Source organism: Netta rufina (assembly GCF_964035555.1).
Source record: "Netta rufina genome assembly, chromosome: 37".
NCBI classification, from domain to species: Eukaryota; Metazoa; Chordata; class Aves; order Anseriformes; family Anatidae; genus Netta; species Netta rufina.
The window spans coordinates 172681-199958 of NC_140161.1; the positions used below are offsets into that span (position 1 = coordinate 172681).

The following is a 27278-nucleotide window of genomic DNA, read 5'->3' on the forward strand; positions in this document are numbered from 1 at the left end:
CCAGGTGCCTGTCGCACCCACATCATGGGGTAGCTGCTGAAGGTGAAGCCAGAGCCCTTGCAGACCAGGGTCAGGGACCCCCCGGGACTCACGAGACCCCCTCCGGACTCATCCAACGTCATGGCCGCCCGCAGCCCTGGGGAGGAAGGACAGAGAGCGGTGGGCTCAGCTTGGGGGGTCCCTGACCCTGGTCTGCAAGGGCTCCGGCTTCACCTTCAGCAGCTGGGGCATGAGATGGGTGCGACAGGCACCTGGGAAGGGGCTTGAAAGAGTCGCGCGTATTTACTATGATGGTAGTGACACATTGTACGCGCCGGCGGTGAAGGGACGCTTCACCATCTCCAGGAACGACGGGCAGAGCACGCTCACCCTGCAGATGAACAGCCTCAAGGCCGAAGACACCGCCACCTACTATTACGCCAAAGACTGTTGTGGTGGTTGGGGTCTCGATGGTGCTGGTGGTGATGCTGGTAGTGTTGGAGGTGTTGCCGGTGGTGCTCTTTACGAGGATGGTGTTGGAGATCTTGGTGTTGGTGCCCTTCATGATGATGACCATGGTGGCGTTGGTGCTGGTGATGGTGGTGTCGATATTGATGGTGAGGAGAAGAGCTGTGGGTGGAGAACCTGATGGTGGCTGGGATGAGTTGTCTCGGGGCCTTTCACTGCGCCGTGCACTAGGCCAGCACCAGCAGCACCATCATCAATCCCATTAGCACCAGCACCACAACCACTACTATAACTTTTCGCGCAGTAGTAGGTGGCGGTGTCTTCGGCCTTGACGTCATTCATCAGTAGGAACAACAGGCTCTGCCCGTTGTCCCTGGAGAGGGTGAAGCGTCCCTCCACCACCGACACGTAGTCTGTGCTACCACCACTGTAGCTAATACCCTCAACGAACTTGAGCCCCTTCCCAGGTGCCTGTCGCACCCAGTACATGTCGTTGCTGCTGAAGGTGAAGCCGGAGCCCTTGCAGACCAGGGTCAGGGACCCCCCGGGACTCACACGGCCCCCTCCAGACTCGTACAACGAGGCAGCCGCCCGCAGCCCTGGGGAGGAAGGACAGAGAGCGGTGGGTTCAGCCTGGGGGGTCCCTGACCCTGGTCTGCAAGGCCTCCGGATACACCTTCAGCAGCTGGGGCATGAGATGGGTGCGACAGGCACCTGGGAAGGGGCTTGAAAGAGTCGCGCGTATTTACTATGATGGTAGTGACACATTGTACGCGCCGGCGGTGAAGGGACGCTTCACCATCTCCAAGAACAACGGGCAGAGCACGGTCACCCTGCAGATGAACAGCCTCAAGGCCGAAGACACCGCCACCTACTACTGCGCCAAAGACCCTTGTGGTTGCCGGGGTCTTGATGGTGCTGGTGGTGATGCTGGTAGTGTTGGAGGTGTTGCCGGTGGTGCTCTTTACGAGGATGGTGTTGGAGATCTTGGTGTTGGTGCCCTTCATGATGATGACCATGGTGGCGTTGGTGCTGGTGATGGTGGTGTCGATATTGATGGTGAGGAGAAGAGCTGTGGGTGGAGAACCTGATGGTGGCTGGGATGAGTTGTCTCGGGGCCTTTCACTGCGCTGTGCACTAGGCCAGCACCAGCAGCACCATCATCAATCCCATTAGCACCAGCACCACAACCACTACTATAACATTTCGCGCAGTAGTAGGTGGCGGTGTCTTCGGCCTTGAGGCTGTTCATCTGCAGGGTGGCCGTGCTCTGCCCGTTGTTCTTGGAGATGGTGAAGCGTCCCTTCACCGCCGACGCGTAGTCTGTGCTACCACCACTGTAGCTAATACCCTCAACGAACTTGAGCCCCTTCCCAGGTGCCTGTCGCACCCAAAACATGTCGTTGCTGCTGAAGGTGAAGCCGGAGCCCTTGCAGACCAGGGTCAGGGACCCCCCAGGCTTCACGAGGCCCCCTCCGGACTCATCCAACGTCGCGGCCGCCCGCAGCCCTGTGGAGGAAGGACAGAGAGCGGTGGGCTCAGCTGCACGGCACGGGCCCCCACACGGCCGTGGGGAGCCGGGGCCGCCGGCAGCCTCCGCGGGCCCGGGCCCTACCTGGGACGGCGGCCAGGAGGAGGAGGAGGGCGAAGGCGTGAGGCCGAGGACTCATGGTGGGGAAGGGAAGGGGTGCTGGGTGCTGTTGGGACGCTGTTGACGGGCGTATTTGAAGGTGCCGGGAGAGGTCGTTCATCACGTATCCTCCTTGGTGTATTTCATTGCATTCTACACCATGCAATAATTAATTGCATGCACTCAATTATTTCATGGTTGATTCTTGACTGGAACTCATCATGTTTCTTTCCTGAAGACAAGGAACTCAACAATCTTGATTTTTTTTTTGTATTTTCCACCATGTTCTAATTAATTGTGCCTGTGGAATCATTAAATTTAGATCTTTGACAAGCATTTGTTTCATTTCTTCATTATTTCATTTAATTCTCTACCACGCACTAATTCATGGGGATCTTTTATTTATTTTATCGTGATCCCTGATCACTTACGACATGGAAATATTTAATTGGATGGATTATTTAATATTAATGCTGAGTAATTTAATTGCAATCTCTATAAAAAGGACACAGAAAACAGAAAACAGCCATGTTTTGGCTGCTCCAGCTGCTGAGGTTTCAGGCCGTACCAAAATAACTCGTTTTTCTGCCCAGAAATAGCCCACGCACAAACATCTGGCTGGCTGCGCTTGGCTGGGCAGCACTGCAGGGCTCAGCAAAAACTTCTCAAATTGGGGGTTTTTATATAAAAAGTGGAACGAGATTCCCACATTTGGATTCAGCTGGCCCCAAAGTGTTACAAATATGCGTGTATTCTGGGAAAAAAAGGGAAAAGGAGGAAAAAAATCCATGTGATAGGTGCGTCAATGGCCAGGAAAATAATCAACACCCCAATTTCATTCAAAATGGTGTTAAAAAGTAGGAAATGTGTATTATTTGCATTGAAAAATATCCATTTAGGGCAAAGAACCCCCATCGTGTGTCCATAATGCCCCTGAAAATGAGCCAGGTCCTCATGTTTGAGGCAAAGAGGCAAACATCTCTGTATTTGGGGCAAAAATACCCATGAAAGGGCAAAAGCATTGCCCATATGGAGGATAAGAGTATGGATAAGAGGCAACGCGTCCTTCTATTTGGGGCAAGAGTAGCCACAAATGGGAAAATACTTTATTTTTTGGAACAAAATGCTGTGATAGTGTGGGTAAAACAGAGCTCGCTGCAGTGCATTGGTACTCCCAAACATCTCCGGCTTCCCCTTCAGCAGCTACCCCATGGCATGGGTGCGACAGGCGCCCGGGAAGGGGCTCGAGTACGTCGCGAGTATTGGCAGCAGTGGTAGTGGCACAGACTACGCGTCGGCGGTGAAGGGACGCTTCACCATCTCCAGGAACAACGGGCAGAGCACGCTCACCCTGCAGATGAACAGCCTCAAGGCCGAAGACACCGCCACCTACTACTGCGCGAAAAGTTATGGTGCTGGTTGGAGTGGTGGTAGTGCTGGTGGTGTTGATGGCTGACAGTATTAACATCACCAGCACCAGCACCAAGATCAGCAGGAGCACCAGCACCAGCAATATCGTCACCACCAATACGATAACCATCAGCACTTTTCGCGCAGTAGTAGGTGGCGGTGTCTTCGGCCTTGACGTCATTCATCAGTAGGAACAACAGGCCCTGCCCGTTGTCCCTGGAGATGGTGAAGCGTCCCTTCACTGCCGACGCGTAGAATGTGCTACTACCACCGCTGTTAATACTCGCGACGTACTCAAGCGTCTTCCCGGGTGCCTGTCGCATCCATCCCATGCCGTAGCTGCTGAAGGTGAAGCCGGAGCCCTTGCAGACCAGGGTCAGGGACCCCCCGGGACTCGCGAGGCCCCCTCCGGACTCATCCAAGGTCTCGGCCGCCCGCAGCCCTGTGGAGGAAGGACAGAGAGCGGTGGGCTCAGCCGCACGGCACGGGCCCCCGCACGGCCGTGGGGAGCCGGGGCCGCCGGCAGCCTCCGCGGGCCCGGGTCCTACCTGGGACGGCGGCCAGGAGGAGGAGGAGGGCGAAGGCGTGAGGCCGAGGACTCATGGTGGGGAAGGGAAGGGGTGCTGTGGGGACGCTGCGTATTTGAAGGCGCTCAAGAGGGCATTAATTGCGTTTTCTACCCTGGGTTATTTGATTGCATTGAGTTAATTAGTAATAAGTCAACGGAGCTCTCTGCTCTCTGTCCTTCCTCCCCAGGGCTGCGGGCGGCCATGACGTTGGATGAGTCTGGAGGGGGCCTCGTGAGCCCCGGGGGGTCCTTGACCCTGGTCTGCAAGGCCTCCGGCTTCACCTTCAGCAGCTACAAAATGGGATGGATCCAACAGGTGCCCGGAAAGGGGTTCGAGTTCGTCGCACATATTAGCAGCGATAGTGGTTACACAGAGTATCCGTCGGCGGTGAAGGGACGCTTCACCATCTCCAGGAACAACGGGCAGAGCACGCTCACCCTGCAGATGAACAGCCTCAAGGCCGAAGATACCGCCACCTACTACTGCGCGAAACGTGCTGGTAGTGGTGGTTGTGGTTATGCTGCTGAGATTGATGGTGCTGCTGCTGCTGCTGGCATTGTTCATGGCCCAGGGAATACACCCGATACAACTAGTCCCAACTTCCCGCAGCTCTTCTCACCATGAAAATGGACAGCACCAGCACCAACGCCACCATGATCATCATCACGAAGAGCACCAATACTGTCAACACCAACACCAGCACCATCAAGAGCCTGACCACCACGATAGTCTTTGGCGCAGTAGTAGGTGGCGGTGTCTTCGGCCTTGAGGCTGTTCATCTGCAGGGTGGTCGTGCTCTGCCCGTTGTTCCTGGAGATGGTGAAGCGTCCCTCCACCGCCGGCGCGTAGTCTGTGCTACTACCACTGGTACTAATACCCGCGACTGCTTCGAGCCCCTTCCCGGGTGCCTGTCGCACCCAGAGCATGCCGTAGTTGCCGGACGTGAGGCTGGAGGCCTTGCAGGAGATCCGACAGGTCTGGAAAGGACCCAGACAAGGATTTTGGACCCAGGACAGCTGTAGACTGCAAGAGGGTTTGTGCCGTGTGGCTGAGCCCACCGCTCTCTGTCCTTCCTCCCCAGGGCTGTGGGCGGCCGAGACCTTGGATGAGTCCGGAGGGGGCAGTGTGAGTCCCGGGGGGTCCCTGACCCTGGTCTGCAAGGGCTCCGGATACACCTTCAGCAGCTACACCATGCAGTGGGTGAGTTGGGAACCTGGGAAGGGGCTTGAATACGTCGCGGGTATTGACGATGATGGTAGTTACACAAGCTACGCGCCGGCGGTGAAGGGACGCTTCACCATCTCCAGGAACGACGGGCAGAGCACGGCCACCCTGCAGATGAACAGCCTCAAGGCCGAAGTCACCGCCACCTACTACTGCGCGAAATGTGCTGGTAGTAGTTGTGGTGGTGCTGCAGATGGCATTGATGGTGCTGCTGGTGCTGGAGCTGCTGGTGACACTGGTTGTGGTACTGGTCATGCTGATGGTGTTGGTGATGGTGTTTGTGATGTTTATGATGGTGTTGGTGATGCTAATATTGGCAGCCAGCAACACCACCAGCACTACTACCACTCCAAGCACTACCAGCATAACCTCTCGCGCAGTAGTAGGTGGCGGTGTCTTCGGCCTTGAGGCTGTTCATCTGCAGGGTGAGCGTGCTCTGCCCGTTGTTCCTGGAGATGGTGAAGCGTCCCTTCACCGCCGACGCGTAGTATGTGCTACTACCAGTACTGCTAATTTCTGCGACCCACTCGAGCCCCTTCCCGGGTGCCTGTCGCACCCAGAACATGCTGTAGTCGCCGAAGGTGAAGCCGGAGGCCTTGCAGACCAGGGTCAGGGACCCCCCAGGACTCACACGGCCCCCTCCGGACTCATCCAAGGTCTCGGCCGCCCGCAGCTCTGGGGAGGAAGGACAGAGAGCGGTGGGCTCAGCCGCACGGTACAAACCCTCTTGCAGTCTACAGCTGTCCTGGGGCCAAAATCCTTGTCTGGGACCTGTCCAGACCTTTGGGGCTTCCTGCAAGGCCTCCAGCCTCACCTCCGGCAACTACGGCATGCTCTGGGTGCGACAGGCACCCGGGAAGGGGCTCGAAGCAGTCGCGGCTATTAGTACCAGTGGTAGTAGCACAGTTTACGCGCCGGCGGTGAAGGGACGCTTCACCATCTCCAGGAACAACGGGCAGAGCACGCTCACCCTGCAGATGAACAGCCTCAAGGCCGAAGACACCGCCACCTACTACTGCGCGAGAGGTTATGCTGGTAGTGCTTGGAGTGGTAGTAGTGCTGGTAGTGCTGGTGGTGTTAACGGCTGACAATATTAGCCTCACGAGGACCATCATAAACATCACAAAGACCATCACCAACACCATCAGCATGACCAGTACCACAACCAGTGTCCCCAGCAGCTCCAGCATCAACAGCACCATCAATCCTACCAGGAGCACCACCACCATAACCACTAGCATATCTCGCACAGTAGTAGGTGGCGGTGTCTTCGGCCTTGAGGCTGTTCATCTGCAGGGTGAGCGTGCTCTGCCCGTCGTTCTTGGAGATGGTGAAGCGTCCCTTCACCGCCGGCGCGTAGTATGTGCTACTACCACTGCTGCCAATACTCGCGACGTACTCGAGCCCCTTCCCGGGTGCCTGTCGCACCCAATACATGTCGTTGCTGCTGAAGGTGTATCCGGAGCCCTTGCAGACCAGGGTCAAGTATCCTCCAGGCTGAGCCCACCGCTGCCTGTCCTTCCTCCCCAGGGCTGCGGGCAGCTGCCTCGTTGTACGAGTCTGGAGGGGGCCGTGTGAGTCCTGGGGGGTCCCTGACCCTGGTCTGCAAGGGCTCCGGCTTTGACTTCAGCAACTACGCCATGATGTGGGTGCGACAGGCGCCAGGAAAGGAGCTCGTGTGGCTTGCCACCATTAAAAGTGATAGTAGTAGGAAAAGCTACTCGGGGGTATCGCAGGGACGCTTCACCCTCTCGAGGAACAACGGGCAGAATACTGTCACCCTGCAGATGATCAGTCTCAAAGCCGAAGACAGCGCCACCTACTACTGTGCAAAATGTGCTCGTAGTGATTGTGGTGGTGCTGTTTATCAGATTGATGGTGCTGCTGGTGCTGCTGGTATTGTTGCAGCCTGTACCTCTACCACTGCTGTGAACACCGGCAATGAATTTGACTTTGCAGAATAACCTGGCCGTGGTAAGGAAAATTCGTGCCCAAGGACTTTTCAACAAAACACCCAATTATGTGGGGCAAAAGAAGCCATGAAAGGCTAAAACATACCGAGTACAAAGTTTAGAACACATTTCATGCACAAAGTGTGCTCTGCCCGTTGTTCCTGGAGATGGTGAAGCGCCCCTTCACCGCCGACGCGTAGTTTGTGTAACTACCACCGCTGTTAATACGTGCGATGAACTTGAGCCCCTTCTCGGGCACCTGTCCGATCCATCCCATTTTGTTGCTGCTGAAGGTGAAGCCGGAGCCCTTGCAGACCAGGGTCAGGGACCCCCCCAGGTCTCATGATGCCCCCTCCGGACTCATCCAACATCACAGCCGCCTGAAGTCCTGAGGAAGGGCTGCCATCCATCACCCTCAGGGCTTCATGGGTGAAAAACCTCAGGAGTGATGACCCCAGAGCCCAGTGCTGCGTGAGAAGAGCTGCGGGTGGAGAACCTGCTGATAGCCGGGATGAGTTGTGTCGGGGCCTTTCCCTGAGACACGAACAATGCCAGCAGCACCAGGAGCACCATCAATCTCACCAGGACGACCCCAACAACCACTACTAGCACTTTTCGCGCAGTAGTAGGTGGCGGTGTCTTCGGCCTTGAGGCTGTTCATCTGCACGGTGAGCGTGCTCTGCCCGTCGTTCCTGGAGATGGTGAAGCGTCCCTTCACCGCCGACGCGTAGTATGTGCTACCACTATAGCTATCAATACCCGCGACGTACTCGAGCCCCTTCCCGGGTGCCTGTCGCACCCAAAACATGGCGTAGCTGCCGAAGGTGAAGCCGGAGCCCTTGCAGACCAGGGTCAGGGACCCCCCGGGACTCACACGGCCCCCTCCGGACTCATCCAAGGTCTCGGCCGCCCGCAGCCCTGGGGAGGAAGGACAGAGAGCGGTGGGCTCAGCATGGGGGGTCCCTGACCCTGGTCTGCAAGGGCTCCGGCTTCACCTTCAGCAGCTACAACATGCAGTGGGTGCGACAGGCACCCGGGAAGGGGCTCGAGTGGGTCGCACTTATTAGCAGCAGTGGTGGTAGCACATTGTACGCGCCGGCGGTGAAGGGACGCTTCACCATCTCCAGGAACAACGGGCAGAGCTGGTGGTGCTGATGGAGTTTTTTCTTGTGGCCAGAAGAATTTGTGCCCAGGCCCTTTCCTTTTGCCAGGCATGAAGGCAGCAGCACCTTCAGCCTCATTAACATAACAATCAATATCAGCGTGAGCAACGCCTTCATCATCATCAACACCATCATCACTTAGTAGTTTAGTGAGTAGTCGTGGCGATAGGAGGATGGTTGGAGTAGGTGACCTTGTAGATTCTTTCCAAATTGTGATTTTTATGAGTCCATGGTTCGTTGATCATTATCAACCCTGTCAACATCATCGACACCATGATAATTATCAGTGTTATCAACATCACCGACACCAACACCAACATCACCAACAGCATCACCCCCACCACTGGCACTACTACAACCCCAACTACTACCAGCAGCGTTCACACAGGCAGGGTGTCCAGCAGAGTCAAACTCATCGTGGGTATTTACAGCAGTGGTAGCGATAATGGCTGCACCAGCACCCGCAGCATCAATCCGATAACCCCAATTATAACTACTACTATCAACTTTCGCGCAGTAGTAGGTGGCGGTGTCTTCGGCCTTGAGGCTGTTCATCTGCAGGGTGAGCGTGCTCTGCCCGTTGTCCCTGGAGATGGTGAAGCGTCCCTCCACCGCCGATGCGTACCATGTGCTACTACCACCACTGTTAATACTCGCGACGAACTCGGGCGCCTTCCCGGGTGCCTGTCGGATCCATCCCATGGAGTAGCTGCTGAAGGTGTATCCGGAGGCCTTGCAGACCAGGGTCAGGGACCCCCCGGGACTCACGAGGCCCCCTCCGGACTCATCCAACGTCGCGGCCGCCCGCAGCCCCGGGGTTGACCTGGCGGAGCAGCGTCATCGTCCAACCATCGAAGGGTGAACATAAAAAGGCCCAGGTGTAGCCAAATTTTGGCATATTCAACCCATTCTGTGATGGTTGCTGCAGTAAAGAACCCTAAATGGCCGAAATCTGCATGTATTTTGTGAAAAAAGATGTCCAAATCAAAGATATCTCCATATTTGCCCCCAAACTCAACGTACGGACCCAAACTCGCTGATATTTGGGTGAAAAAGTGGCCATCAAGGCAACGAGGGGAGCCTGGCTTTGGGCTTGGTGCGAGATTTTGGGCTTGGAGTAGGGAGTTTGGGTTCGTTTAAGGGAATTTGGGCTCAGAGAAAGGAATTTGGGCTCAGAGGATGGAATTTGGGCTCGGAGGATGGAATTTGGGCTCGGAGAAGGGAATTTGGGCTCAAAGAATTTGCCAAAGATGGGAATCCTTTTGCCCCTTTGTCCACTTGGATCCCAAATACGGACATTTTTCTGCCTTTTTTTGAGCATTCAGACTCCAAAAATAAAAGTATTTTCCCATTTCTGACCATCTTTCCTCCAAATACAGGGTCTCGTTACCTCAGTAGGGGCATTTTTTGCCCTTTCGTGACTATTTTTGCCCCAAATGTGCTCGTGTTTGGTTCTATATGCCTTCTTTGCCCCAAAACATGAGTATTTGACTCATTCTGGGGGGCATTGTGGCCCCATGATGAGGATTCTATGCCTTTTCTTGATATTTTTGATGCAAATAATACACAATTCCTACTTTTTAACACTAATATTCATCAAAATGGGACTTTGATTATTATTCTTGCCATTTAGACACCTATCAGATGGATTTTTTTTCCTCCTTTCCCCAATTTTTTCCAAAATACGAATATATTTTTAACATTTTGGGGCCGGCTGAGTCCAAAATGCGGGAATGTCATCCCACTTCTGGGCTGGAAAGCCCCAATTTGAGAAGTTTTTGCTGAGCCCTTCAGCCCTGCCTCGGGTGCCCACCCAAGCGCAGCCAGCCAGGTGTCTGCGCGGGGGCTATTTCTGGGCAGAAAACGAGTTATTTTGGTACTGCCTGAAACCTCAGCAGCTGGAGCAGCCCCGAAACGTGGCTGTTTTCTGTTTTCTGGACCCATTTTTTGCCTCCACACCTGGGGCCGGGGGCGGGAAGGCGCCGTGGGCACAAAAGCTCCGTGCCGGGAAGGTTGTAGGGGAGGAGGCTTCATGGCAGAGATTGCAATTAATTAATTACATGCCCATAAGTGATAATTGCATGTGAGAGATTGCAATTAATTAATTACAAATCCATAATTGATAATTGCACTGGAGAGAATGCAGTTAAATCACTCAGTGCCCATAAGTGATAATTGCATGGGAGGGATTGCAATTAATTCAATGTCCAAAAGTGATAATTGCATGGGAGAGATTGCAATTAATTAATTACACATCCACAAATGATAATTGCATGGGAGAGATTGCAATTAAGTAATTCAAGGTCCATAAATGATAATTATATGGGAGAAATCACAATTAAATAATTAATTCTCAAGAAGTGATGATTACATGGTGAAAACTTCAATTAAATAATTTATTAAAGGATAATCAAATAACCAATAAAATAATTAAATAATTAAACAACCGTTCAATTAAATAAATAATTGTATAAATAGATAGACAGAGAAATAAATAAATAAATAAATAAATAAATAAATAAATAGTGGGATGATTAAATAAATAAATAATTGGACGATCGAACGATTAAATGATTGAATTATTAAATAAATAAATAAATAAATGGTTGAATAATGAAGTGATGAGCAGACCCCAGAGACTGCAATTAAATAATTCCAAGTCCTTGAGCAATGATTACATGGAAAAAAAATAATAATTAAATAATTTGTTCCCAATAATTGTTGATTACATAAAAGGGATTAAATTAAATGATTTATTGCCAATAAGTGTTAATTACATTAAAGAGATTGCAATTGAATAATTTATTCCCAATAAGTATTGTTTATATATAAGAGTCTTCAATTAAATAATTGATTATCCATAAGTGATGAGTGCATGAGGGAAACTGTAATTAAATAATTGGTTCTCCATAATTGATGAGCAGGCTGCAGAGATTGCAATTAAATAATTAAAAGTCTGTAAGCGATGATTGCATGGAAGAGGTTGCAATTAAATAATTAATTCCACCTAGGTGATGAGCTCATGATTGCAATTAAAACTCTCCCAGAGCAATTAGCTCTGCACAGACTGCAATTAAAAAACCCCAAATCTGAGACTTTGCAGTTTGATGTGTGCACAGCATGAGGGCGCTGATGAGGCTGCAATTAATTAACTCATCAGGCAGAGGGTGCAACGAAGTAATGCACGCAAGCGATGAGCATGCGGAAATGATTCCAATTAATTAATTAATCCAGTGCACAAAGGTAATGAGAAGATGGTGGGGATTGGAGCGGGATGACCCCACGCACAAAAATGATGAGTTTGCGTCAAATATGGCTAGGAAATAATTTGATGAGCCCAATTAGCAAACACACGGTGAAGATTACAACAACATAACGAGGAAAGTCATGAGTTTGTGTCAAAGACTGCAATTAAATAATTCTGAGCACTCAATTAGTGATTGTATAGCTGAAAACACAATGAAATTGCTGGAATTACAAGGAAATAAGTCAACGAAGAAACACAAGAGTTCGTCAATGATTACAATGCAATAATGATCCCAATTAATGAGTCCATTGTAGTTAATGCAATGAATTAGCGAGGAAACACGATAAATTCATGTCAAAGATTGCAATTAAAGAATTAAACAGACCCAATTAATTAGGACGTGGTAGGGAATGCAATGAAAGAAGTCAACGAGGAAACACGATGAGTTTATGCTGAAGATTGCAACGAAATAATTAAGTGGGCTCAATTAGAGTCATGATGGAGATTAGAATTAAATAAATCAACGAGGAAACACGATAAATTCATGTCAAAGATTGCAATTAAAGAATTAAACACACCCAATTAATTAGGATATGGTAGGGAATGGGGTGAAATAACGAGGGAATATGATGAGTCCTTGTCAAGGCCAGCAATTAAACAACTCAGCGCGCCCAATTAACGCATGGCAGAGAGCGCAATGAAACGAATCAACGCGCTCAACTGCCGGGCACCAATCAAGGATGGCAATTAAACATCCCGATGCACGCCGCTAACGAGCGTGGCGCGAAACCGGGCCCTGGCCCCTCCCCACGAAACCGACCCCCCCCCGCCTTGGAGCCCGCTCCCCATGCAAATCCCCACTCCGGGCGCCTTCAAATACGCCCGTCAACAGCGTCCCAACAGCACCCAGCACCCCTTCCCTTCCCCACCATGAGTCCTCGGCCTCACGCCTTCGCCCTCCTCCTCCTCCTGGCCGCCGTCCCAGGTAGGACCTGGTCCCGCGGAGGCTGCCGGCGGCCCCGGCTCCCCACGGCCGTGCGGGGGCCCGTGCCGTGCGGCTGAGCCCACCGCTCTCTGTCCTTCCTCCACAGGGCTGCGGGCGGCCGCGACCTTGGATGAGTCCGGAGGGGGCCTCGCGAGTCCCGGGGGGTCCCTGACCCTGGTCTGCAAGGGCTCCGGCTTCACCTTCAGCAGCTACAGCATGGGATGGATGCGACAGGCACCCGGGAAGGGGCTCGAGTACATCGCGGGTATTAACAGCGGTGGTAGTAGCACAAACTACGCGTCGGCGGTGAAGGGACGCTTCACCATCTCCAAGAACAACGGGCAGAGCACGCTCACCCTGCAGATGAACAGCCTCAAGGCCGAAGACACCGCCACCTACTACTGCGCGAAAGATGCTCACGGTGGCTCAGAGCCCGTGCACGGCTGTCACAAAACCCAACGCGGCGAGAGCCGCCCAAGCGTGCCCAGAGCCTTGCACCGTGCCCAAGTCTCATCAACCGTGCCCAAATTTCCTTCACAGTCTTGGTTTGAGGTCGAATTTTCTTGCAGCGCGTTCAGATGTACTGAACCGTGCCCAGCTTACCTCAACAGCACTCAACTTTACTGAACCATGCCCAAGTTTCCTCAACAGAACCCAAAATTTACTGATCCGTGCCCTGGTTTCCTCACTATCACCCCAAATTTACTGAACCGTGCTCAAATTTCTTCAACAGCAACCAAAATTACTGAACCGTGCCCAAATTTCTTCAACAGCACCCAAAATTACTGAACCGTGCCCAAATTTTCTCAACAGAACCCATAATTTACTGAACCGTGCCCGAGTTTCCTCAACAGCACCCAAAATTACTGAACTGTGCCCAAGTTTCCTCAACAGCCCCCAAAATTTACTGAACCATGGCCATGTTTCCTCAGAATCACCCCAAACGTACTGAACCATGCCCAAATTTCTTCAACAGCACCCAAAATTACTGAACCGTGCCCAAATTTCTTCAACAGCACCCAAAATTACTGAACTGTGCCCGAATTTCCTCAGCAGAACCCAAAATTACTGAATCATGCCCAGGTTTCCTCAGTATCACCCCAAAATTACTGAACCATGCCCAAGTTTCCTCAACAGCACCCAAAATTACTGAACTGTGCCCAAGTTTCCTCAACAGCCCCCAAAATTTACTGAACCATGGCCATGTTTCCTCAGAATCACCCCAAACGTACTGAACCATGCCCAAATTTCTTCAACAGCACCCAAAATTACTGAACCGTGCCCAAATTTCTTCAACAGCACCCAAAATTACTGAACCATGCTCGAATTTCCTCAGCAGAACCCAAAATTTACTGAATCATGCCCAGGTTTCCTCAGTATCACCCCAAATGTACTGAACCGTGCCCAAATTTCTTCAACAGCAACCAAAATTACTGAATCATGCCCAGGTTTCCTCAGTATCACCCCAAATTTACTAAACCGTGCCCAAATTTCCTCAACAGCCCCCAGATTTTCTGCTCTGAGCCTGTGGTCTTGGTCTGAGTCCAAATTTCTCACAATTTGCCCACTTTTGACAAACCGAGACCAAATTTCCGGAACCGAACCCACAATCTTGGTCTGGGTTCAAATTTTTTGCAATTCACTCAAATTTACTGAACCGTGCCCAAATTTACTGAACGAAACCCACAGTCTTGGTCTGAGTTTAAATTTCTCTCAATATGCTCAAATTTACTGAACCGTGCCCAAATTTACTGACCCGTGCCCAAACTTCCTGAACTGAACCCACAGTTTTGGTATGAGTTTAAATTTCTTTCAATATACTCAAATTTGCTGAACCAGGCCCAAATTTACTGAACCGTGTCCAAACTTCCTGAACTGAACCCGCAGTTTTGGTCTAAGTTTAAATTTCTCTCAATATGCTCAAATTTACTGAACCGTGCCCAAAATTCCTGAACCATGACCAGATCTTCTACACCAAATACCCAGTCTTGATATCTACCCAAATATCGACATATTTTGCCTCTTTTGGGTAGTTTTGCCCTAAGGATGGTGATGGTTTGAGATTTAGAGCCATTTCTGCCCCCAAAACGGGAACGTTTTTGCCCTTTTGGCCATTTAGACCTCAAATACAGGCATTTCTCTGCCTTTTATGGGCATTCAGGTTCCAAAAATGGAAGTATTTTCCCATTTATTGCCATTTTTACCCCAAATATAGTGAGTTTTATCTCTTTATTGCCCTATTCTCAGCAGATAGAAGGATGTTTTTTATGATTTTTATGGAGGATGATTTTTATGATTTTATGGCCATTTTTCCCCAAACGTGGGTATGCATTGCCTCTTTCGGCCAGGTTTGCAGCAAATTTCAGGATGTTTTGTCTCCTATTGCCCATTTTACCCCAATATTGGGATGTTTTGCCACGTAGACTGAGTTTTCTCCCAATTTAGCATGCCATCGCCTTTCATGGCCAGTTTTGCCCATAATCTAGTGATTTTTACCTTTTCTGGCCATTTTAGACCCAAACACAGTGATGCTTGGCCCTTTATGGGGATGCTTTGCCCTTTATGACCATCTTCACCCCCAAATGAGGACGTTTTGGAATCTTATTGCAAACTTTTGCCCCAATTTGGAGAACTCTTCGCCTTTTGTTCTCGTACGAGCAACAAATGTCGAGATGACATTTTTAGAGGAAATCTATTTTTTTCTCCCCATTTGGGGCCCGTTGGGAGGAAGGAAATCAGCTTGAGGCTGCTCAGGCGTGGAGCTTCGTGGCATCGGGGGACGCTTTGAGGGATTTTGGTCCCCTCTGTGTCACCGTGAGTGCTGGTGCTGGTTGGGTTGCACGGTGCTACATCCCATGACAAAAAGGGTATTTTGCTCTACTTGAGCAAATCTGGGCATTTTTGGACCTCTATGGCCAGTTTTGCCCAAAATATAAGAATTTCCGTGTCCTTTATGGCCATGGTGGCTCAAAATCTGGAGGCGTTTCACCCTTCATGGCCAATTTTGCCCAAAATACAAGAATTTCCGTGTCCTTTATGGCCATGGTGGCTCAAAATCTGGAGACGTTTCACCCTTTATGGCCAATTTTGCCCCAAAACCAAGAATTTCTATGTTCTTGATGGCCATGGTGGCTCAAAATCTTGGGACATTTCACCCTTTACGGCCAATTTTGCCCGAAATGCAAGAATTCCTGCGTCCTTGATGGGCATAGTGGCTCCAAACCTGGGGACGTTTCACCTGATATGGCCAATTTTGCCCAAAATATAAGAATTTACATGCCTGTGATGGGCATGATGATTCCAAATCTGGGGAATTTTCACCCTTTATGGCCAGTTTGGCCCCAACCATGAGCATTTTTCTGCCATTTATGAGTGTTTTGTACCCAAATATTTTGCCCTTGGTGGTCCTTTGGTCAACATCTCTGGAGATGCAATATTTATGGCGATGTTTTTGCTGAAAATAATGGAATATTTTGAACTTCATGGTCAGTTTTGCTGCAAATACGGATATTTTGGCAATTTTAGGCACTCTTACCCCAAATTACGGTGGTATTTTTCCCCTTTAGGGTCATTTTCTCAAAGAGAATTGGGGTGTTTTGTGTCTTATGGCTAGATTTACCCCAAACAGATGAAAATTTCCCTTCTTCTACCAAATTTCATGCCAAATGTTGTGACATTTTGCCCTACATGGCTGATTTTGCACCAAATGTAGTCATTTCTTAGGATTTTTGTGGCTAGATTTGCCCAAAACATGGGGATAATTTCCCTTTTTTTTTTCCATCCCAGAACCTCATAGGAACATTTTGTGATTTCTCTTATTTTTGACATGACTTTGTGAATGCTTTTCCTGTAACAACCATTTTTTTTCTTGAATATTGCTCAAATCTCAAAATATCCAGAGACTTTTGCCCTCTTTAGCCCTTTTTGCAACAAAATTAGGATTTTTCTCTACCTGTTAAATCAACTTCTGCAGAAAACCCGTGGACGTTTTGCCGTTTGTGGGCATTTTAGCTCTAAATATGGCATGTTTTTTCCTTTTTGGGGCCGTTTGGGACCATTTCAGAGGAAGGAACTGATCTCGCGGCCACTCGGGCGTGCCGCCCTGTGGTTTTTGGGGTCATACCGGGGGATTTTGATCCCTTTTGTGTCACCGTGGGTACTGGTGGTTGGGGTGCTAATATTGCACACAGTGCTTCATCCCATAACAAAAATGATTCCTGGTGGCCAACGAGCAAATCTGGGGGCCTTTTGCCCTTTTTTGGCCAGTTTTGCCCCAAATACGACAATTTCTACTCCGTTGACATGGTTGGTGCCTCAAAATCTGGGGATGTTTCACCCTTTATGCCCAAAATACAAGAATTTTTGTGTCTTTGATGGCCATGGTGGCTCCAAATCTGGGGACGTTTTGCCCTTTATGACCAGTTTTGCCCCAAATATTGGATGCTTTTACACTTCACGGCCTATTTTCCCCCCAAATTTGGGGCTGTGTTGCCTCTCAAGGCCATTTTTACCCTATACACCAGGAAGTTTTGAACCTTTATTGCGCTTTTTAGCCAAATATGGAATCGTCTTTGTCTTTCGTGTTCATATTTGCAAAAAAATATGGGGATAATTTTGTCTTTTATTGTTAATTTGCCACCAAATATGTGTTTATTTGGCCTTCATGACCATTTTTTTGCTCTGAATGTGGGGATATTTTATATCTGGGGCAATAATTGGATGTTTTGCCCTTTATGACCATTTCTGCTTCAAATTAGGACATTTCTTTGCCTTTTGTGGTGAATTTTACACCCCTTGGGGTCAAATTGTCCTTTTATGGACATTTTGGCACCTCATATAATCATCCCTTGACTTTTTTTTTAATGTTTTGCCCCAAATTCATGAATATTTTACCTTCCATGTATATTTTTTACCTAAATACTGAGTTTTTATGTTCTTTTTGGTCACTATTGCCCCAAACGTTGCGATATTTTGCCCTCTCTGGCCACTCTTTCCCCAAATCAGGGCTGGTTTTTCTCCTTTTTTGGGGCCATTTGGGAGGAAATAACTCAGCTTGTGATCGCTCGGGCATGGAGCTTCGTGGTTTTGGGGGACGTTTTGGGGGATTTTGATGCCCTTTGTGTCACCGTGAGTGCTGGTGCTTGTTGTGGTGATTACACGGTGTTACATCCCATGACAAAAACAATACTCAGCTCTCCTTGAGCAAAATTGGGGAGTTTTTGACCCTTATGGCCAATTTTGTCCCAAATACAAGGGTTTCCGTGCTCTTCATGGCTGTGGTGGCTCAAAATCTTGGGATTTTTCCCATTTATGGCCAATTTTGTCCCAAATATAAGGGTTTCCGTGCTCTTCATGGCTGTGGTGGCTCAAAATCTTGGGATTTTTCCCATTTATGGCCAATTTTGTCCCAAATATAAGGGTTTCCGTGCTCTTCATGGCCGTGGTGGCTCAAAATCTTGGGATTTTTCCCATTTATGGCCAATTTTGTCCCAAATACAAGGGTTTCCGTGCTCTTTATGGCCATGGTGGCTCAAAATCTTGGGATTTTTCCCATTTATGGACAATTTTGTCCCAAATACAAGGGTTTCCGTGCTCTTTATGGCCGTGGTGGCTCAAAATCTTGGGATTTTTCCCATTTATGGACAATTTTGTCCCAAATACAAGGGTTTCCGTGCTCTTTATGGCCGTGGTGGCTCAAAATCTTGGGATTTTTCCCATTTATGGCCAATTTTGTCCCAAATATAAGGGTTTCCGTGCTCTTCATGGCCGTGGTGGCTCAAAATCTTGGGATTTTTCCCATTTATGGCCAATTTTGTCCCAAATATAAGGGTTTCCGTGCTCTTCATGGCTGTGGTGGCTCAAAATCTTGGGATTTTTCCCATTTATGGCCAATTTTGTCCCAAATACAAGGGTTTCCGTGCTCTTCATGGCCGTGGTGGCTCAAAATCTTGGGATTTTTCCCATTTATGGCCAATTTTGTCCCAAATACAAGGGTTTCCGTGCTCTTTATGGCCGTGGTGGCTCAAAATCTTGGGATTTTTCCCATTTATGGCCAATTTTGTCCCAAATACAAGGGTTTCCGTGCTCTTTATGGCCGTGGTGGCTCAAAATCTTGGGATTTTTTCCCATTTATGGCCAGTTTTGTCCCAAATGCAAATACTTCCATGTCCTCGATGGCCATGGTGGCTCCAAATCTGGGAACATTTCACCTTTTATGACCAGTTTTGCCCCAAATATGGGAGAATTTTTATGTTTTATGGCCAACTTTGTCCCAAATTTGGGCCTTTCTCTTCCTTTTATGGATTTTTTAACATTATATATGATTTTTTTTCACCACTTATGACCATTTTTTCCCCCAAATCGGCATTTCTTCACATTCAGTGGCCAGCGTTGCCCTAAAAATGGACTTTTCACACTTAAATAATTAACTAAATAAGGACCTCCACTCTCTTTTTAACACTCAACACAGGATTTTTTCCCTTTTACTGTCATTTTGCCCCAAATCTGGGGATCCTTTGCTCCTTGTGGTCACTTTTTGCCTGTTTATGGCGATATTTTTCCTCCTTATCATGAGTTTTAGCAAAATTTGGGGCTGCTATCCCCTTTTAGGACCACATTTTTCCCAAATACGGGAAAAATTTTGCACTTTGTGGCTTTATTTTTTCCTACATGTAGGGCTGTCGTTTTTGCTGCAAAAACGGGATATTTTGGGGCACGGGGGATTTTGGTCCCTGCTGTGTCACCGTGGGTGCTGGTGGTGGTTACGGTGCTTATTACACGGTGATACATCCCATGACAAAAACAGCAATTTTCGCTACTTGAGCAAACCTGGGGCTTTTTTGCCCTTTACGCCCATTTTTACCCCAAATATGAAGACTCCCGTATCCTTTATGGTCATTTTTTCGCTACATACGGGGATATTTTTCCCTTTATGTCTATTTTTTACCTCATAGTGGGATCACTTTCACTTTTTTTGGCAAGTTTTCCAGCAAATCGTCTGAAGTTCTCCCTCTTCCAGCCCATTTTCCCCCAAATATAGTGAAATTTTACATTTTCTTGCCAATTTGGCCCTAAATATGGGGACACTTTTGCCTTTTATGGCTAGCTTTGCAACAACTTTGGGGAAACTTTTGCCCTTTCCACCGTCTTTACCCCAAATATGACCATGCCTTTTTATGGACAATTTAGCCCTAAATATGGGGGCATTTCGCTCTTTATAGCCATTTTTACCCAAAATACTGACATTTCTTCACATTTTGGGCAAGTTTTCCTCCAGATATGGACGTTTCTTTCCCTGTCGTGGCCGTTTCTCCAGCAAATACAAGGACGTTTTGCCTCTTTTTGCTGTTTTTTTTTTGCCTCAAATATTTTCCTTTTTTCTGGACATATTTCCTCTACAGATTTCGAAAGTTTTGCCCTTTCTGGCCAGTTTTGCACCAAATATGGGGATGCTTTTCCTTTTAAGGTCATATTCCCCCCTATTATGGGCACATTTTTGCACTTTAGAGCCATTTTTGCCCATTTCTGCCTCTAACACCCATGAACATTGGAGACTTTTATGAGCCGTTTTACCCATTTTTGCCCATTTCAGCTCCCCATGGGCACCACGGGAGGAAGTTTGGGCCAAAAACCATCATTTTTGGCTCTTCTGGGGCGGGATTTTGTTCCACCCTGTGTCACTGTGGGTTGTAGTGGTTATGCTTGTGGTTACGGTTATAGTTGTGGTTATCACCGTGCTACATCCCATGACAAAAAACCATACTCAACATTTTGGGGACATTTCACCCTTTCTGCCCATTTTTCTCCCAATATTCCCATTTCTCTACCTTTTATGCCTCCAAATACTGCTTTTTTTTAACCCCATATGGCACGTTTTCAACCAAAACACGACAATTCTTACCCCGAATACGACAAAGTTTGCCCCTTTATGGACATTTTCCCCCAAAACATGGAGGTATTTCCCTCTTCGTCCCCAATTTTTGCCCCAAATATGGACATTTCTGTGCCACTGTGACTCAAATTTTAAGGATGTTTAATCTTTTAAGCCCATTTTTGCCCCAAATATTGCCATTCCTCAACATTTTGTGGCCAGCTATTCCCGAAATACGTTGATGTCATACCCTCAAAGTCCGTTTTTGCCCCCAATTTGGTGTTGACTTGCCTTTTATCACACTTTCTTCCCCAAATATTGGCTTTTTTTTGCTATTTATGTCCATTTTTACCCCAAATATGCTGATTATTTTGCTTTTCGTTCCCATTTTACGTTTTCCAACCATTTCTACCTCACAAGTCAACACTCAAGAAGGAAAACCCAAACTTGATCATCGTAGAAAACACCCAAGAAGACCAAAAAAAACACACATTTTTACCCTATAGGATGCCCCTAGGGGCCCGAATTGGGGTGAAAACGCCCGGAATTGGTGAAAATATACATTTTTGGCTGCAGAAAAGAGGTGGGAGGGGTTTTTGAGTGGCGGGTCGATGACTTTGCCCCGTTGTGGTGCTGCTGGTAGCATTGATCTGTGGGGCCACGGGACCGAGGTCACCGTCTCCTCCGGTAAGTCCTCCGGCCAAAAATCTCGCCACGGCGATTTTGGGCCAATTTTCTTCAATTTTGGGCCGGGTGGGGGGTCCGTGGGGCGGCCGGCCCCCATCTTGGGGGCCGAAACCGGGGCAAAACGGCCGTCGATGGGTGGAAATGTCCGATTTGGGGTCATTTTGGCAGGGGATTTTCGTCCAGAGGGGGTTTTTAGGGCAGAATTGGGTGAAAATGTCGATTTTTGGGGTTGATTTTGATGGGGGGGAATTTGGTCGTAGGGAGTTTGGTGTCAGGACTGGGTGAAAATGTCGATTTTCAGGTCTTTTCATGGGGAAAAATTATTATGGCGGTGATTTGATGGCAGGGTCATGTCAAAAATATGATTTTAGGGTGTTTTTAGGGAGAAAAATGTTAACTGAAGGCAGTTTGATGTCAGGATTGGGTCAAAAAGTCAATTTTCAGGTCTTTTAGAAAAAAAATCACGCGGAGGTGATTTGTCGGCAGGATTAGGTCAAAAACTGTTTCTCAGCCCTAAAATGTCTATTTTTAGATATATTTTTTTTTGGGGGGAGGAGAAAATAGGACGTGTGAGGGCAAAAGGGACCCGAGGGAAGGTTTTGGGGCTTAATTTGGCATTTTTGTTGAGATGAGTTTAGTGGAGGTTTTGTGTAGAGTGGAAATGTCGATTTTTTTCTCTCCCCAGTTTATATATTTTATATATATTTTAAATATAATATATTTAATAGATATTTCTATATGTTTATATATAATATATAATATATATAATATATATAATATTTATATAATATATAATATATAGATATTTATATTTAAAAATATATATTTTTTTTTTCTGGGGGAGAAATTGCTTAGTTTGGGCAAGATGTGGAGAAAAAAAGGACTTTTCAGGCAAAATTATGCCAGAAAAATATATTTGGCAGATAAGGCTGAACAGGGGAAGACAGAGGACTTTGAATTTTGCAGTTTTTCAGGTTTTTTTTAGGTTTCGCAGTTGGGGCGTCTCTAGGGAGTTCGTTTTCTTGGTGATTTAGCCCCAAAGTTTGAGTTTCTAAGAAAAAAAAGTAGAGATTTCTATTTAATAGGACAGTTTGATTGTTGAGTCTTGGGGTTGAGCCCTAATTGAGTTTTTTTGAGAGCGTTTTGGGCAAAAGGACAGAAAAGTCCCTGTTTTTAACGAAAATGGCCAGGGAGGTTAGTTAATTGAAAAAATCATTGTGAACTGACCCAAAATAGTGGGTGAAGATTGGGGCTGAAGGACGACATTTCAGGTAATGTCTCCCTTTTAATTTGGGCTGGTTTTGGGGTGGTTTGAGTTAAATTTGCCAGGCTGACGTCCCTAAGTCTAGGTCCCCACAAATCTCCTGGATTTTGTGGCTTTTTTCATGGATTTTCCCTGAAATGAGGCATTTTGAGGGCTCTTGGGTGAATTTCAGGGGGTCTTGGTGGCTAAAAATATCTTAATTTTATTGATAATCGCTTTTGAGGCGGTTTTAGGAGTTTTTAGAGTTGTTAAAATTTCACCAGAGTCAAAATCTAATCCCTTTTTTACCCAGAAAAGGTTTAATAGGACATTTTTGGGGCAGTTTTAGAGGAGTTTGACTTGTTTAGGGCAAAGACCCACCCAAACAATATTGTATTATAATCCTTATTTTTAATTAATTAATTAGTAGGGACTTTATTAATTGAGTCAAAAAATAGGCGTGGCTTGAGACTGTTAGTTATTTTTTTCTTCCCTTCCAAATTTGGCTATTTAATGATAAATTCTGATTCTATTAAATTTTAAATGAGGCTTAAGCATTGATTTTTCACCCATTATTGTCAATTTTTGGCATATTTTTGCTTTTATTCGCCAATAACTCCTCAAAACCTCCCCACAAGTCTCATTTTTAATTTAATATCCAAAAATTAGGGTTTCTGGCATGACAATTTCTAATGGTTTTACGCAGTAGGCAGGCTTGGAATGAGGCATTTTGTGCTTAAATAGTGATTTTTCAGGTATTTATGGCAAAATAGTGATTTTTAGGCAATTTCTCATTATAGTCTTAGTCGTTCTTTACGAGGGAGGAACAATTGGTTGAAAAGAGCCAGGGATTGGGTTTTTTAAGAGCAGAGATGAACATTTTTAGAGGGGGAACCCATTTTACTGCATTTCTTAATTAAGCCATAAAAAAGATAATTAGACATTTTACCTCTCCTGCTGCAGATATGACAATTTTAGCTAAATTCACGCAATAATTTGTGATGTTTAAGGTTTTTAGGTCAAAAAAGGGGGGAATTTGAGGTTGCAGGTTCAGTTTATTGCTTAAAATTATTTTAAATTGGTAATTATAATAATATTAACAATATATGATATTATATCATAATATAACAAAAATATATAACATATATAACACATATATAATATATATATATAATATAATATATATATAATATATAGTATTTATTATATATGTGTTATATATAGTGTATAATAATTATATATAATGATATTATTATAATTATTATCATTTAAAATATTTTTCATTTATTTTAGCCTAAAATCAACTCCAAGAGTTTAATTATTTGCCTGGAGTTGGTGATAAAAAATATTATTAAAAAGTTTTTGGTTTTTTTTTCCACCATAAACTTCCAACAATATGTCCCAAAGCTTTAAAAATATAAAGAAATTAAATTAAAAGTCACTTTTTTTTTTCCTCTTTTCCACCTAAAATGGCTGATTTCAGCCCAGTTTGGTGGCCGGAAGTTGCAGCTGTGCTTGTTTTTCAGCTGGCTTTATTTTGAGGTTAGAATTGCCTGAAATAGCTCAGTTCTGGTTTCGAAAACAGCAAAAAAAGGGGAAGCGGGGGTTTTTCACCATTTTTGCATGTTAAATACACGAAAAAAAAAAAAAAAAGAAAAACAAAGAGGAGGCAAATCCTGTCTGAAAAACAGCACCTGGTTTTTGGGGAAAAATAACCCGCTTTGCAGGTGGTAAACAGCAGCTTTGGGCTAAAACCAGAGGGTTTCAGGCAAATTCATTTGGTTCTGGCCGGGTTTCATTTCCCTGAAAATTGAGGAATTTGGCTCGAAAGATGTCGATAATTTCTAAGCCTCGCTACGTGCTTTAATGTATAGATACACCACTCCACCTCGTTTAATGTATATTCTATGTATAATATAACTTGTAATATATTAAATATAGAGAGATAATAGGTAGAATTATTAGATTTAATTATTAGATGAAATATATAGATAGAATTTTTAGATTTAATATAAATATTAAGTGTAGCAAGCGTATAATAGAAATTATATCCAATATATATAATATATCCAATATATATAATATATCCAATATATATGTCAGGCTTCTAATATATATATCTAGTAGATATATCTGTAATATTTCATATATATTATATATATATTATAAATATAAATATATATTAGATAAATCTGCTATGTCTAATATCTAATATATTAATATAGTAGGTATATTTATTATATGTATTATATCTAATACCTATTGTATACGTTAGATATATAGGTGTCTATAAATATATTATATCTAATATATATCATATATATTAGATATATTTTTGATAAGAAATATACATTTTTTACATAGAAATATAACATAAAATATACGTTTTACGTATATAGTTTGTATATCTAACATATAGGATAGATATTAGGTATATATAACATATATATATAATATATAATCGCTACAGATAATATATAATCGATATTAGATATATGTAACGGATATATCTAATATATAATAACTATAAAATATATAATACATATTTAACGGATATATCTAAAATATTATATATTATATAATCAATATTAGATATATATAACGGATATATCTAATATATAATATATAATAGATACTAGATATATATAACGGATATATCTAATATATAATATAAATATATAATATATAATCGATATTATATATATAACGGATATATCTAATATATAATAGCTAGAGATAACATATATTGGATATAATCAACAGATATATCTACTGCATGTAATATATCTAATATCTAATATGTATAGCATGTATTATAACGAATATATAACGCTAATTAATATTTAATGAATGTGTTATACATAGAAGATATTGGATATATAACAGATATATCGAATATATATATAATATATATACAATATATAATATATAGGATATATATAATATATATACAATATATAATATATAGTGTATATATAATATACAATATATAATATACAGTGTATATATAATATATATAATATATATCATATATTATATATCGAATATATCAAATATATATTATATTTTATAGACCTACTATAGGCTATTTAATGATATATATCACGATACATAAATTAATTAAATTAAATTAATTAGCTCTATATTAATAGATAATTAAGATAGAACTTAGACTTTCTCGATCGATAACCTACACGCCCAAATTTAACCAAATTCACCCGCTTTTAGCTAAAATCGAAAGCCATTCAAGTTTTTTTTTAATTTCAACCTTTCCGGAGGGATTAATTAGCACTAATTACCTTCATTAATTCTCCAATTTTGACATTTAGCCACTGATTCCCCCCCCAGTCCTCAAACCAGATTAATTTGGCTTTTGCCTGAATTCGGGCTTTTTTAAAGAAATTAGTGCCTGGCACTTAACGAGGATGGTGTGGGGACTTAATGAGCCGGGTTAATTAGGGGCGGCTGGGGACTAATTGCACTAATTGATGGTTGTAATTGGATGAGTTTAATTGCACTGGTTGGCCCAGTATGGACCAGTATCAGGGCTCTAGGTACTGGTGGTACTGAACTGGGTGCACTGGGGCTATAGGGTGCTGGTACTGGACCAGTATGGACCAGTACAGGGGTACCGGCACCAGTACTGGTGGTACTGGGACCAGTACGGGGGCCCCAGCACCAGTACTAGCAGCACTGGGACCAGTACGGGGGTAGCAGCACCAGTACTAGCAGTACTGGGACCAGTACAGGAGCCCCGGCACCAATACTGCTTGTACTGGGACCAGTACGGGATCGCTGACGCCTGTACTGGTGTTACTGGGACCAGTACAGGGGCCCCAGCACCAGTACTAGCAGTACTGGGACCAGTACGGGGGCCCCGGCACCAGTACTAGCAGTACTGGGACCAGTACGGGGGCCCCGGCACCAGTACTAGCAGTACTGGGACCAGTACAGGGGCTCCAGCACCAGTACTGCCCATACTGGGACCAGTACAGGGCCCCCGGCACCAGTACTGCCCATACTGGGACCGGTACGGGGGCCCCAGTACCAGTACTGGCAGTACTGGGACCAGTACAGGTGCCCCGGCACCAGTACTGCTTGTACTGGGACCAGTACGGGGGCCCCGGCACCAGTACTAGCAGTACTGGGACCAGTATGGGAGGTGCGGCACCAGTACTGGCAGTACTGGGACCAGTACGGGAGCTCCGGCACCAGTACTGGCAGTACTGGGACCAGTACGGGGTCCCCGGCACCAGTACTAGCAGTACTGGGACCAGTACGGGGTCCCCGGCACCAGTACTGCCCGTACTGGGACCAGTATGGGAGCTCTGGGACCAGTACTGGCAGTACTGGGACCAGTATGGGGGCCCCGGCACCAGTACTGCCCGTACTGGGACCAGTACAGGTGCCCCGGCACTGGTACTGGCAGCACTGGGACCAGTACGGTTGCCCTGGCACCAGTACTGCCCGTACTGGGACCAGTATGGGAGCTCCAGCACCAGTACTGCCCGTACTGGGACCAGTCTGGGGCCCCTGGCACCAGTACTGCCCGTACTGGGACCAGTACAGGGGCCCCGGCACCAGTACTGGCAGTACTGGGACCAGTACGGGGTCCCTGGCACCAGTACTGCCCGTACTGGGACCAGTATAGGAGCCCCGGCACCAGTACTGCTTGTACTGGGACCAGTATGGGGTCCCTAGCACCCGTACTGCCTGTACTGGGACCAGTATGGGGGCTGCAGCACCAGTACTAGCAGTACTGGGACCAGTATGGGGGTTGCGGCACCAGTACTAGCAGTACTGGGACCAGTATGGGGGTTGCGGCACCAGTACTGGCAGTACTGGGACCAG

General features: G+C 46.2%; 2 gene segments (V, D, J or C); both read left to right on the forward strand.

Annotated features, from left to right (window-relative positions):
- The first annotated feature begins 12556 nt into the window (after positions 1-12556).
- On the forward strand, positions 12557-15156 carry LOC311220689 (immunoglobulin heavy variable 3-23-like). The segment is given in 4 exons: positions 12557-12627; positions 12734-13048; positions 14747-14841; positions 15142-15156.
- A 5952-nt stretch (positions 15157-21108) lies between these two features.
- Positions 21109-27278, forward strand: part of LOC311220690 (Ig mu chain C region-like) — a 47604-nt gene continuing 41434 nt past the window's right edge. The window contains exon 1 of the C gene segment in view: positions 21109-21184.